This window comes from Alligator sinensis, unplaced genomic scaffold, assembly GCF_000455745.1.
Source record: "Alligator sinensis unplaced genomic scaffold, ASM45574v1 scaffold432_1, whole genome shotgun sequence".
NCBI classification, from domain to species: domain Eukaryota; kingdom Metazoa; phylum Chordata; order Crocodylia; family Alligatoridae; genus Alligator; species Alligator sinensis.
Window position 1 is genome coordinate 1,891,089 of NW_005841998.1, and position 15,590 is coordinate 1,906,678.

General features: G+C 43.9%; 1 protein-coding gene across 2 annotated transcripts in view; it reads right to left on the reverse strand.

The window, feature by feature from the left end:
• Positions 1–15,590, reverse strand: part of SPTBN1 (spectrin beta, non-erythrocytic 1) — a 201,974-nt gene that overhangs the window by 110,354 nt on the left and 76,030 nt on the right. The window lies entirely within an intron of this gene.

Genomic DNA, 15,590 nt, shown 5'->3' on the forward strand with positions numbered 1-15,590 from the left:
GCAGGCAGGAGCGGGGCGCTGCCGAGGGCCGGGGGGAGCCGCCGCCCGCCCGGCCAGCCCGGGCTGCTGGAATTACAGCCCTTTGTTAAGCGCCTCATGTCACCGCCAGGGCTCGGGTTACTCCGGCCCGGAGAGCAGAGCGCTTCTCCTGCCTCGCACAAGCCCGAGGGACGCGGCTTGGTGCCCCGAGCAAGCCGGCTAATCCCGCATCTACCCCCAGAGCCCCCTCCATGCCTGTGCCCTTACTAGGGTAGCCAGCCCGCCAGGACTGGAGATCTGTCTCCAGGAGGCTGGTGAGAGGCACCCGGGAGAGAAATAAGGCATTCGTTAAAATAAATATTTAAATGTTGCATCTGATTTATACAGTAGGCCAGGAGGTTTTACAACATTGGCAATGCTTAGGGGGTGCACACAGGTGCACCCCCTGAAACAAGTGCCACCAACAATGCCGGTGGCGCTTACGGGCAGTTGCCCCTCACCATCTCTACCTTACCCTGCTGCCAACACCGCCAGCAGCTCAGCCAGCAGACCCTGCTCACTACCCCCTCCCCGCCGATGGCATCTGTGGGCGGTCACTGACTGCCAGTCTGCACTCACCCCCCACCGCCACCAACAGGACTGCAACCACCTGTGGGGGAGCTCCCCACTTGCTGCCACCACCTGCAAGCAGTCACTATGCCCCCCCCCCTCCGCCCCCCAGCCTCAGGGGGGGGCACATGTTATTCATGTTTTAAAGTAATTATTTTTTAATTTTCCATATTCCAAACCAAATGAGCCAAAACTAATTCCAAATCCATGAGTCAGTCCAGAACCAGAAGTGGCCCTACCACCAGCAAACATCCTCCACCCCCATCTGGGGCTTCAAATGTTCTCAAAACCTTTGGCAGGCATCCTACCTGCAGGCCCAAACCCAGAGGCTTGGGGTCTGGATGCCCCCAAGTTTTGGTTGCCCTCAACCATAAGGCCCCAAGGGCAAGCCAGGGAACACTCTCCCCTTTCCATAAAGAGGGCTTAAAGCCAAGACCTTCCCACTCCAGCAGCTAAGTGGGAGGTTTACTATACATTACCTTAGCAGGTACTATCCCCGTGCCAGGAGAACGGTCTTCCCCAGTGTGGCTAGGAAGACTGCCTCCATGGTCACAGTGTTTCCCTTGCCAGGTAAGCATAGATTACGCTTGATCTGAGCGTTTAAGAGGCCAAGAAGCAATTTAAAATGTAATAGTCATGTGCATTTGCCTTCCTGACAAAGTCTATGCACCATAATCCATAACCATTATACACAAGTACATGGGCACGTTCACGTTGTGTGTTGCGGGCAGTTTGGTATTCCAAAAACCTTCCAGAACAGAGTCAAACAGAGCTGGCAATCCTAGTGCCTACACCAACATGGCTATAATCACCACTCCTTCAGTGTTTGGCACTGGGCCTTCCACATACGGGCTTACCAGGGAGTGAAACCCCTTGTAAAAAACACCCCAGAAGCACCAAGCCGGGGTGAAATCCCTGGCAGAAACACCCCTAGAAGCAACAAACCCTCTCCATTCCCTGTCTGTTCATTCCTTTCCTTGAAGGTCTCCTCTGCATTTTGCAATGGGAGGTCCCCTCTCCCAGCTGCCTGCCTATATACTGAGAGACTAATCGTTCTCCATAGTGCATGCACCTGAAGTACAACAGAAGCGCTTCCTATTTTTCGTGTCAAGCCAGGGGTGTCTTGTTGCCTGGTTTGGAGCCTCTAGACACTGCTGTCACAACCCAAGGGTATGATTTTGTTTGTGTGCGCTTCGGCACTGCTAAATTATTCCCTGCCACTCGGAGCTTTCTTTGCGGGGTGCATTTCTCAATTGCAAAGAGAAATGCATGGTGCAAAGGAGTTCCCGCCACCTGCATGCAAATTTGAGTCCCACTATTGGCCAGCTCTAAATTATTCCCACGTGGCGGCTAGCGATTGGCTTGCTAGCTGTATAAGAGGCTTGAGCGGTTTCCACCCAAGTTGATGAACCCCACAACCATCTGAAGGACAAGGAGGGCTTCACGTCTTGTGAAGAACTCTAAGCGCTGCGGAGCCTATCGAACCCAGCACATGCCTTAAGAAGGCTATAGAGGTCTGATCAACCTCTGGCCTCTCCCCGTGGCCGAACGATCCCTCGACAAACCCCTTCCCTGCGCGCAAGTTCCACGGAGCCTAGCAAACTTCGTGTGAGTGTATCCAGAGCTCTGTTCGGGTTCGAGTCCTGCAGGTTTATCTTCCCGTCGCCAAAAACCCCTTGCGACGTACTCTCGTGCCCTGCAGTTTCGAGTTTTGTTTTGCTTTGTTTTATCTGTAACTGCAACTCAAGCAAGTTTTCCTGCCTGCACCGCGACCATCTACGGTGTAAGTAAAATAATCTTTAATCAACCGCTACGCGTCCGTGCCTAATTCTAGTCCGCCGGCCTGCGAACAAGGAAGAATGGTCTCAAGTTGCAACAAGGGGAGTTTAGGTTGGATATTAGGAAAAATTCTCTCACTAGGAGAGTGGTGAAGCACTGGAACAGGTCACCTAGAGAGGTGGTGGGATCTTCATCCTTGGAGGTGTTTAAGGCCCGGCTCGATAAAGATCCTGGCTGGGATGATCTAGTTGGGGATGGTCCTGCTTTGAGCAAGGGGTGGGACTAGATCAGTGTTTCTCAACTGGTGGGTCGCAACCCAAAAGTTGAAAGGGTGGGTTGCAACCCACAAGAATATTTGAAAGGGTCGCAAGGAAGTCCCAGAAAAACCTACAAAAGCGTGGGATTCCCCTTGCAGGCTGGCAGCATTCCAGCCTGCAAGCACTACTTTTGGAGGCAGGCACACGTGCATCTGTGTGCACAACTGCACATGGCCAGCATACAGACAATGCCGCATGGGAGCAGCCGCAGCCGCTGGACACAGGGAAGTCTATGGGGAGCAGGAGATGAAAGTCTAGGGGACTGTCTGGACGGGGTGTGTCTGTCTGTGTCTGTGCTGAGGACAGAGGCCAGACACCGGGCTGAAGCTGGGCAGGGGGAGCAGCAAGGAGAAGGTGCCTAGCCCATCAGCGGGGGCAGTTCTTCACAGTGGGCAGCTGCATGCCGGGGCAGGTGGCACAGGGCTGGTGCCCATACACACAGGGACCCACATTCACTGCTCACACTGGCCCAAGCAGGATGGGAGCAGCTGGAGGCCCCTTCCGGCAGGGCTGGGGGAGGGGCAGGGGACTGTGGGTCGGGAGTGAGGGGCACCAGCTTGGTCTGGGAGGGCAGGCAAGGAGCTGTGACTTGTGGGTGAGGGGCACCAGCAGAGCCAGGGGACTGTGGCTTGGGGGTAAGGGGCACCAACAGGGGACTTTGGGTCAGGCACTGGCAGGGCCAGGGGGGTATGGGTTGAGACAAGCCATCAATTTTGGCAAATGGGTCCCGGAACGAAAAAGGTTGAGAAACACTGGACTACATGACCTCCTAAGCTCCCTTCCAACCTTCCCTCATTTTCTATTATTCTATAAGTGAATAATGATAAACATGGAAGAAAGAGCATTTCTCAAACCTCAATGATCATGGATGGTATTAGATATGGTGTATCAGCTTTCCTTCAGCAGCATTCTCCTCACAGCCATCACCTCTCTCCACTATAAAGTTGCAGCCATCAGTTCCAATGCCAAATTCCCCATAGGCATTCCCATGTTTCCCTGTTTTTAAAAAATAATGCTGCTGATGTTCACTCAAGCATTTTTTTTTTAATTTCTTGCCTTTCCAAATTCCTTTCCCTCCTCCTCTCACACCCAGCCCTTGTTTAGCATTTTGAAATGTTGCCTTTGTTTTGCTTCTGCCGTTTTACAAGTTTTTAGTCATGCAGTAAATGTGAGGACACATTCAGTAGGAGAAAGCCCACCTACTCCCACAGACTTTATGAAGCCCTAGTTCTCCTCCCAATCAGCCATAACAGATGCACCTGTGAACAAATGCCCAGTGGTCTGATCCTGAACAGTGCTATACACCCACAGACTTCCACAGGAGCGATGTGCATCAGCCCCTTGCAAGGAAACCTCAAAATGAGGTTTCCAAAAGCACCCACACTAGTCTGACTGAAAGTTCATGTGCTCCCCAGGTCCTGGCTACATTTAAAAGTTTCACTGACAGTTTTCTGGCATAGTTAAACTGGCAAAGTGCTTTTAGATTAGGCACTGTTACAACAATAATACATCAAACTGCTGATCTGAGGAGAGCTTATTTTGGCAAAGCAAAGTATAAAGAAAGATAGAGGATCTTATATTGGAGTAACTGAACCTAAAGCAGAGCTTATACTGCTACTGTAGGGCTGGGTAATTATTTGGGCTGGAGGGCCACTTAAGCAGTTTAGGTGAGCTGCTGCAGGCTTAAGGGAACTGGTCCTACCCAGCCCCAGGCCCTCCACCCTGCACCCACCACTGAGGGCACTGGACAGAGCGGGCAGGGTCTCCATGGTGACCGGCCGGGGACCCCTATGGGCAGGGCGCACTTGGACAAGTGGCTAGGATACGGCTGCGAGTGGGCGGGGAACAGCATCCGGGAGCAGGACGGGTTGGCAGGGCTAGGGTTACAGGGTGGGTCTAGCTCAGGACACAACCGTGATCTGCTCCCCACTCTGCCCTTGGCCCATGCCCTGTGCTATCCACACCATGCAATCCCAGGACCAGCTTGCCTGTCCTGCTCCGTGGGTGGGTGGATGCTACTTCCCGCCTACCCAGGCCCCATCCCATCTGCCTGGCCAAGCATGCCCTGTCCACATAGGTCCCAGGCTGGTCTCCATGCAAGCCTCAGTCCCTTTGGTGCTTTTAAATACCTTGCCCTTTGCCTTCTGAGAACCATGTACACTTGTACCACTACATACTAGATTTAAATGGGATTAATCAATGTCCATAAATAAGTAAGTGTTAGGTATGTAAACTAATATAACTATAAAGAATCTTGAGTTTAGGGAATAAACTGCCTGTGAGGGTTAGGTAAGACTATTTATCTAACTTGAAGTATTGCATGAATGAAGGTTTACATATTCATGCAATGGGGATATAGCAACAGTGCCAGGAAAGCTGCATCTTCTTCAAAAGCTCCAGGACACTGCTGGAGGAAGGACACCATAACTTGACAGAACAAGGCTCTGCTACCACTAAGACCAGTAACTACATCCCTGCTAAAACCTTTGCCTGATGATCTGTACAGTCAGCCGCATCTGAAGTGTACAGAAAGCTGTATGAAATGCACACAGTGCAGTAGCAACCATCTGATCTCACGTGCAGGGAAGGAGGAGAAACGAAAGTATGAATTCCACGGGAGAACAATTAACGATAACAAAGTATGAAATCAAAAGATGGGTTGGGGCTGTGAAATCTGTAACTAGAGCTTATCTTTCCCAAAGTTCAAGGAGGTCTGTTCCCAGTATACCTGTACAGGCCTGTCTCCACTTCAATTTTTTTTTTTTTTTTTTTTTTTTTTTTTTTTTTTTACAGTTTTTCCTTCTACAATAATTTACCTGTTGGCTGCAAAGTCTGACCAATATATTACACTCACACAAAAGCCTTTCCCCACAGTCTACAGGCAAATGCATATACCCCTGGGCCTATCAACTCAATTATAGCCCCACCCTTGACAAACAGGTGTTGCTATGCAAGCCTAGACTGATATACCAAAATTCAATACTGATAAGAGAACAGGGACATATTTAACAATGAAGATAATTACTTGAGTAATACTATTGAAACCAGAAAGGTGCAAACTTAAATTCCTGATTGTCTCCTGTGGGGCTCAGTTCTGAATTTGTTAAATTTCACCTGAATTTCATCCCTGGAATACCCCTGAGGTTGTACTGGATGAAACATTCTTTTCTCATGGGTCCCGGTTAGTGATTAGAATGTGATAATGTCTGCAGTATACTAAATAGAGTTGCTAAATCATTGTCTGTGAAGAGCCCTGATGGCCTGTATTTTTCCCCAATGGTGGTAATGATATTGTGTTAATGTAAATGCCTTATATATTGATTTTTTTTTGTTCTGTGCAGGGGATTTATCTTTCTGTAAACTTCTTAGGGAAAAAAAAATTAAAGCAAGTCTTTTATAGTAAGCTGTGTTTTCCAAGCCAAAACATTAATCTAGATTTCACTGAATTTGGTTTCATATCATGCCCTTTACTTTTACTCCAAGGTAGCTGAAACCCAGGAACAAAGTATGCAATATTCCAAGTGCTCAGCTACTGGGTTTCAGGTACGTCAGACTGTGAAAAGGTAATAGGTGCTCCCTAATGAAGATGTACTCTAGCTTCCCTTTACAAGTCAAGGTCCAGATCTCAGTCTATCCAACGCCAAATAGGGTGAAATAGCAGAAATTGCAGCAGATATAGAGCAATACACATTCTACAGTACCTCTTCCTACCCACCAACTCAAGGTGGGGTCTGCTGGAAGTGGAAGGAGGCCTGTATTTCTAAACATTTTGTTTCATTAAGTGAATATGTGTTATGGAAAAATACACTAGTGCTTTCTGGAGGACTAACTGGACCTCATTTACTTTAACTTTTGCCCTTACTCCTCTTGCCATCCAAGTTGCCATGTGGGCAGCCTGGTAAGTCTTTGAGTGACATATGTGTTAGATTTCTTTGATAAGCATATTAGCTGTTTGGATGGCACTGATCACTGGGTGCCACTGAGTCAGCTGCAGAAGTATTATTTATGCTCCACTAGGTTACAGGCTCCATTTAGCACTTCAGTGATAAAGCAATGAAAAGTGAGAAGCAAATGCATTCTGTCTGTATTTCTGAGGCTCTATACCAGATGGAGCAAGATTTCTCACAACTGGAAATTGTGCCAGTTCCCAATTTTGCTCTAGTAACAGAAACCCTAATACATTAATTTGCTATTGACTCCAAAATTAGCTAGTCTAGTACTTGTTTACTGCTGTTAGATGCCAATACACTGAATCCACCCCAAGGCTAGCATGTGCACCAAGCCTTTGGCTTGCTTCTCATTTTCAGACTTTTCAACAGTTGTTCATTTTAACTGAACAAAAATCCTTAACAATACTAATTCTGTGGTATATTATAGAGGGAAACTAATACCTTGACAATTAATGTTAAAAACAGCTTCTGAGTACAGGCCCAGCTTTAACGCAAAAGCAAATCCAACTGAGCTGCGATTCTGCATATCAGAGCTCACCATGATTTGAGGTTTTTGTGGGATGTGTGGAGCAAATGGCATGTTGAGTTTCAGATACGACAGGTTTCTTAAATGATAACTTAATTTCTTTACAGATCCTCCTAACAGTCTTCCAGGCAGCATCTTTCATAAACAAATCAACCCACACTTAAAGTTTCATTTCCCCTTTTCACAAGCTGTAATAACTTAAGCATCTTCGTTGTTCTTAAAGGTACTAAGTAAACATGGGGGATTATCCACTTAGCCACACATATATGCAGCATGTATCAGTTTGGATGTACACTGTAAACTGCACATGGCCCAAATGAAGCTTTACAAAACCTCATGATGGACAGAACAGTTGTCATCCCATGCTGATGACAAAAGGGTAGAAATGACAAAGACAGGAAGCTATCCAGAACACAAGTTCCAGACCTACATAGCTTTCATGGCATGCCACTGTTCCAGTGTAAGGTCTGTAAAAGGAAATAAATCTTAAACTTTAAAAAACATAAGGAAATTCCCAGTCAAAATATGGTGCTACCTCAGATTTACGGTTGAAGAAATGTATCACTTCCTTCACCCAAAAAATAAAAAACCCTTTAAGGGAACAGCTGATGTTCTTTCCATAAAAGTAGAAAAGATGAATATTCCAAATTAAGTTTCTATTTCAAGCTTTTCTTCACAAACTACCTACAAAGCTGCATGCATGATTAATATTACTCAAACAATTGTAATTCTGCCCCATTTGTGTCAGCTTCAAAACAACCAGAAATCCAATGTCAGCTATTAAGGATCTGAATAAAATGTTAATATTTTGGTGGTCACTAATGAGATTAACTAGTATGAGGGACACCTAAGGGTTCAGAAAAATGATCTAGTTCTCCCATCTTTAAAAAGTATGTACAGGTTTCCTTTGATTTATGCTGTACATGCGTTCCCAGAGAACAGCACATAAATCGAATTTGCATAAAGTGAACCCACTTTACAGTATCAAATAGGGATAGGTTCTCATGGGGAGGAGGGAGGGAGGGAGGGAGGCTGGGACTGGGGAAGGGGTGGGGGGAGGGGTGTGCTCCCAGGGCTGCACAAGGCAGCAAAGGAGAGGGAACAGGACGGCACTCACCCCAGCCCTGGCTGCAGCGGCCCCAGGAGCAACTGGTGCCAGTTGCCTGCCACCACTGGGCTGCTCCGTGCTCCACCTGTCACCACTCACCGCTGCATCATCCATGGTGCAGACAGCTGGTGTCAGCTGCTCCCAGGGCTGGGGTGAGTGGGGCCACGGCCCTTTGCCCTCCCCCCATAGACCTACCTGTTTGGGCAAGAGGGCATCTATGCTGATAGCATAAGAGTGAATTTACCTCGCATATAACAAATTATGGGTCTAAACATGCTTGCCAAATAAGAGCAAATTTGCATATAAAGAACCCACATAAATCGAGGGAAACCTGTATTCAATTTCAATTGCCTTATTCAAGAACACCGCTAATGCACAAGGCACCCCTAGCTATTCTAAAACTGTAAAACATATGCATTTTTTGTCCCCCCATCCTCTGAAATAAACCAGTAAAATCATAACTTAGTAAAAGGCAATTACCATTGTAGAGGGAAGCAGTATGCAAGCTAGAGCTTACAATAATTACAGATTTCTAGTTAATCATCATCCCTGTCTTTCCTTTCCACTCATGTTTGCCCTTGTAAATTCCCTCATTGCTACCTACTTAGCTAGGGAATGATAACAAGGGTGATTTATTAATTTAAAATGCCATGCAAGTCACATAACAGTTCCTACTCTCCCTAAAAGGGTAAAGATTTAACCTATTTAGCATAACAGCAACAAACCATAGCATCTGGGCTAGATTTGACCCCACTGACTTTATGGGTGTTACTTCAGGTTTAAACCAGTGTAACCAAGAGTAGAATCTAGCTCCATACATTCTATAGTAGTAGATGTTTTGGCCAGAATAATAATTTTTTGGAGTGCAATATCTAAAAAATAACTATTCATCTTATATTTAAAACTATTTGTAGCATTAAAACTTTAACTCTCAAGAGCTGCCTGCTTTCTATAAATTTTTTATCATAGACAAAGCAGCAGGAACAGAAAAAATCAGATGCACATCATCTTAAAATCAGTGTACTGACTTAATTCCCTCTCTCTCCTTCTGCAGGTAACAGTGGTAAGATACTGTAACCAACAAATTCGTTTCACAGCAAACATGTCATTTTCATAAATACAGATCATATGAAAGCAAAATAAATACAAATGCATATTTGTCCATTCAGCTCCAAGGTAAGTATTTAGGCTTAAAATATTCATTTTTTATTTAGAATCATTCTCCTAGCAACTAATCCTCACCTACTTTGCTTTACATCAAAATCTGAAGGGTTTGTTGTTTTTTTTTAAATTTTGTAACTGGTTCTACACCACTGAAGTCAGTATATGTTTCTTGTAAGAGTTAAGCTAATTTTCCTCTGTATTTTTCTAGGAAAACATTACATGGCAGACGAATACTAGCTCATTTGAAAAGTCTTGCTATACAGTACTTCTACTTGCTTAAAATTCTCTGTTTGTCCTAATAATGCTATTGTAAATAGATGTTTTTAAATCATCTGAAGACACAAGGATTTGATTTTTGTTGAGAGATGTTTTTATTTTCTTTTTTTTAAGCTCTTCACATTTGTCATTTATAAAACTAATTATATTTCTAGTCCCTGGTTGTGCTACTTTTATCACAACTGAGAAGCATTTATCTTTCTTTACTTGTTTATGGTACTTGCTAGTTGCAGCCCAGTCTAAGACTCTTAGGCTTGCCATACACCATTTTGATTAAGTAAGAACAATAAAACTCAGCCATCTCTGTGCTTCTTGTCTCATTTGCCCTGGTTTCTTTAGCAGAAATTCAACTCTGACCAATCTGCTGTTGAACCCATTCCTGCAAAAACACCCCATGTTAGTGTTCAATGTGAAGTATGTATGTATTTACTTTAAAAATGTAATTCCTTGTGTGTCCTTTGAAGGTCCCTACACTTGTCCATTCTCACGAATGTTGGCATTTGCAATTGGGAAATCCATGGATCTAAGATGCAGCGCTTTTGTTTTCCCCAAAGTCATCCTGCCATTTACTTTGGTATCACTCTATCTATGCTGGCACCCCTAAAACTTCACCATGAGCATCAGACACACACTGTACCCTGCACACTCAAAATGACCATGCAAACTTTAGAGATGAAGTCCAGGCCAGTTGGACAAAGCTCTTGCAAACCTTTTGACAACTCTGACCTGAGTATCAACTTCCTAGAGAAACCAGGGCAGTTCTGCCAGATTTTAGGTTTCACATTGTTAAGAGTTTATGAAGCTCCAAACGTTGGTGGAGAGTTGAGGTTATCAATGTAGCAGCACTGGCAGTAGTGGAACACATGCTGGAATGGCTGTTAGGTATGTAAACCCACTGATGGGTTAAAAAACACATGGTCAGTAATCCTACTGAAATCCCATCATGCTTTTATGAATTACATCACCTTCACGCTGTCTATGCAGGCAAAGAAACACATCTAGAGAATTACTAGCACTCTACACTTACGTATAGGTTCAGCTTGTAGACAAAGCAGAGTTCTGTGGGGCTGCTTTACTTACCACCTTCGATAAGCAATCCTGGGCAAATGCAACCCTAGTGAAACACCATTAAAATCCTGGAAGTTACATCAGGGATAAATTTGGTTTACTGTTTATTCAAGCTGCTTGAAAACTAAAGACATCAATACCCTGTCCCCATCCCCCCACAAAGAACCCTTCCCCCAAACATAGGAATTCTCCTTTTTTCTCCTGTGGAATTTTGGAATGAGAATGGTTCACGCAACTCTGGATTTTCTGCAGGAAAAATTTGAAATTGATTTAGATTTTTGAGAGCTAGAAAAAAAATGGAAATTTTTGTAAATCCAGCTAAATGAATGCTGAGGGTGAATCCAACTAAACTGAGGGTGAACCCAACTAAATGAATGCTGTGTGATTTTGGATGGGGGGAGGGGAGGAAAGAAGTCAACCTTTTCCCAGTACCAACTGTTTTCTGAGATTTCCTTAATTTTTGAACCATTAGAGAGCAATGAAATTACAGCATTTTAATTTTTCCTTCTGTTGTTCTGTGAATGTTAGAAGCTGGAGAAGGTTTGAAACTGCTGCCCCATGCCATTTTCCCCTTCCATTGCAATGCAAAGCAAGCCACAGTTTGAACCTGAGGGATTATATAAGACACAATAGTTTTACTCTTTTGCAATTGAATTCCAAATATCCACAGTTCCCACAGAGGACAGGAAAAGATTCACACTGCTGTATCATAACTACATGCTTCAGGCATAGGAGTCAGATTCAGTTTCTACCTGCTCCTGTATAAAATGGAGACTAGCTGGAGAGGGTGGGAACACAGAAGTGAAAGATTTTATTTCTGCCACCCTCTCCCTCTGATCCACTCCTATTTGGTGTACAGAGTATATTGTGCTTATTGTTTGACATACATTACACTTCCTGATGGTTACCAGCCAGTGCTCAGCAAGAAACAATATGTGCCTTCATGTTTAGCCAGTGACCAGGGACACTAGGTATTACAGGAGCTCTCGGCCTACATACCAAAATATTTAAAATGGGTACTATACAGCTCTTCTGCCAAAGCTCTGGCAGAAACTACAGCACAGGCTGCACTGACCCTACAGTACAGTCAAAATGAAATACTGGAGAAAAGGGAGAAATCACATAGGGAAAAAATAATTTTGCTGGAGGTCATTTAGTCCCAAGTGCAGCAACTGCCACTGGAAAACATGGTTTTAATGGCAACATAAATTAAATATCCATTTCCTTGTTTTCTAAAACCTTCTTCCCTTCAAACAGGCTTTGTCTGTAATTTGAGAATCGTCTATCATTCCAATAATACCCAGTGCTGAGCTAGAAGTGCTGTAGCAATTAGCTAGAGCACATAAATATTACATAGATAGCCCAAATTTACCCGTAAAACTTTGCAAGTGGGTAACTGCATGTGGGTATGGGTATGTGTGCCTGCATGTGTACAAACCTCAGGCTTAATTTTTCTTCCCCAATGGATTGCTCTTAACTCTTCCTTCTAAGAGCTCCTCTGTTTCAGCCTCTATCCTCTTTCTCTTTCTGCCTCTTAAAAACAACTTCAACCCTTCTTGCATCCTGGATGGAGGTAAAAGTAGTCACCTGCTAATATGCACCAGCAGAGATTGCATCTTTATGGCTCCAAAACCCATGCTTGGATTAGCCAACAGAGAAGTTCTGCATTTCTATGCGGGGGCCTATAGAACTACCTCCATGTTACAGATGGATTTTCACCATCTGCTCTATTTCTCCCATCCTCATTCCTACTCCCACACTCCTTTTACTTCATCAGCTTCATCTCCTCCACCCCTCTTCTCAGGGCAACCTAGGCTTACATGCCTCCATGCTACTACCTCACAGGAGTTAAATTTGTGGTTTCAAGGGATGCTTTGGTCACTAATCCTTTCCCACTAGAAAGGCTCTGAGGTTAGTAGAAATTAAGAAACATTTTAAAAAAACCTTGTATTGAATTTCATTTTGCAATATACTCTGGTGGATGCTATTTATACAACAAGGAGTGCTTCTATGCAGTATCCAAGCAACAAATAAAAAGGAGAGTTGCAAAGCATATTGTAGAAATGGCTAAATAAATACGGAAATCTGGCTAGTTAGAAGCTAAGAGAGACAAGAGAACACTCTCTTCTGCATACATCCACAATGCAGATAGATTTATTTTCAGTCAGAGGTTCAGGACCGGATTTTGATCTGTACACAGCACTATGCGCCAAATTCATATCTGATGGAGATTACAGATACATGACTAATTTACTGGCACCTGGGCAACTCTCAACAGCAGTAGCAAATCCCCCCCCCACAAAACTCCCGCCCCAAACCCCTTATTCCGTTAAGCCATGATTGAGGAAAGCATTTAAGTTAGGCAAGAACATGCTATATAGACACCTAAAATGCTCATAGCAACAACCAAGTGGTACATAACAGATAAGATCAGCACAGAAAATGACACTTTACACCAGCTGATGGTCTGACCTCAGTTTTCTTCCAACTTAGATTCAGAGCCCTCCTATAGCCTGTGCACCAGCTCTGTTCCCTCTAATATAAGCTACACAGTGCTTTAGCTATGTGTCTTGCAAGCATCAGTGTTGTCCTCTATGAAAAGTTTCTTACTTACACTCTTATTTTCTTGTCTGAGCAATTGGGATGGCAGTATTTTACTCTCCTTCATAAATTAACAGGGTCTCTTAGGGTGCTATCTTTTATTGGACCAACTATGTAGTTGAAATAAAGTTAGACAAGGCTTTTAAATGGAAGACATTCTTCCATTTTTCCATTTCTGGACTACCATGGCTACAACATCACTCTTACATTGCCAGAAATTAGTATCTCCTTACCACTTTCAAAAGTCTTTCCCTGCTCCAATTAATGCAGAAAGCTACAGTTTACTTAACGCTACAAAAAAGCAACCAAAAGGACATCCCCCTGCAGCGTTCTTCAAATGCCATGGGGATGACTGGGTAATGAAAACAAAGCTAGATAGAACTGTACTGCACCAATTAGAGAGAGAAGGTACAATTCTCCTCTCAGCAATTTTGGTGTAAATCAGGAATCACTCCATTGATGTCAGTGCAGTTAACAGGTTTAAAACCAACATAAGAGAGTTTTGGAATCAGATCCTTCTTTTTATTGGTTTCCCTGTTGTGTCAAAGGAATTTAATGTGTAAGAGCAACAACAAAAATATGCATCATCTGTATACATTCTCCTCTTCATGAAAAGATGGGTCTCTGGTACATGACTAATGAGCAGCTTTGCCACTAGCATAGTGGAGCCAAATAGGAAGGAAGCAGGCTCAGGAAACGAGGAAAACAAATCAGAATTGCACATTAATTTATGGGGAGAACAGCAACCAATAGTAAAACATATGCATCTCTTATCTTTCTCATTTTGCTAGCAAAAATCGTATTACCTTTTTATTTTAAGAAAGGTCTTTTTGTTCAGAAGGACCAAAAGAAACAACCTCTGGATTCCAATTTTGCAACACTTATTCCTGCAAGCCATTCTCTCTCACATAATTAATCCCATTGATTTCAGCAAGCTGCAGAACTGCAATAATTGGGAGATGAGTTTCTACCACCATTCCTCATACTGAGGAGTACTGTTGCTCACAAGGGTAAGGCAATACTGAAATAATGGCACTATACAAAGAGTGAGAAACTATTCAACGTGACTTAGGAAGGAAGGATCCAGCTCAGTTTAGGTTGAGTACAGTCATTTATAACTGCTGCAAGTTTGCCTAACAGCATGAAAAGTCACTTTTTATACAGTCTTCAGTACTTGAGCAGATCTTAAGATTCCAGCTGACTAGACACACAACAAAAAAAGATTAATCTGCTAATTCAGTGCTGAACGTTTTGTGTTTCTATTTAGTATCAAGTGAATCCTTCAAATGTCCTTCATACCCAGCCGCCATTTGTCTTTTCAACCCTAAGTGCTTCTACATTATTTACAAGCATCCATACACTGCAAGCTCCACTTCCCTTAAATGCTTCTTGGTAAAATCAATTCAATTATTTTATTAAAGTCTTACAGATCTCAACTACTGTGGGTTCGTAAAGCAAAGATTAATATTAGAATGAGCTTTTCTGGTTTTGCCGTGGCACCATATTTTATATCATTGCTCTGAATTTTTGACTGACTCTGAACATTATTTTAAATGTTGTTTTTTTTTACTGTGTACTTATATTGAAGTAGCAGGAACCTTTCTTTGTACAAGGTTAAACAGCAAGGGCAAACAAATATGTCTAAAAATAATGCAAGTACCACAAAGAATGTCTATCTTTTTCATTCTTGGTCTGGAGTTTCATAGATTTCATAGACATCAGGGCTGGAAGGGACCTCGGAAGATCATCGAGTCCAGCCCCCCGCCCAAAGGGCAGGAAATCAGCTGGGGTCATAGGATCCCAGCAAGATAAGCATCCAGTTTCATCTTGAAGGTGTTCCATGAAGGCGCTTGAACCACCTCCGGTGGCAGGCTGTTCCAGACCTTGGGGGCTCGGACAGTAAAGAAGTTCTTCCTTATGTCCAGCCTGAAACGATCTTGAAGTAGTTTGTGACCATTCGACCTCGTCATCCCTTGGGGCGCTCTGGTGAACAAACGTTCCCCCAGATGCTGGTGGTCACCCTTGATAAACTTGTAGGTGGCCATCAGATCACCCCTAAGCCTGCGCTTTTTCAGGCTAAAGAGCCCCAGGGCTCTCAGCCTGTCATCGTAGGGTCTGCTTCCCTGACCTCTGATCATGCGCGTGGCTCTTCTCTGGACTCTCTCAAGCTTCTCCACATCCTTTTTGAATTGTGGAGCCCAAAACTGGAAGCA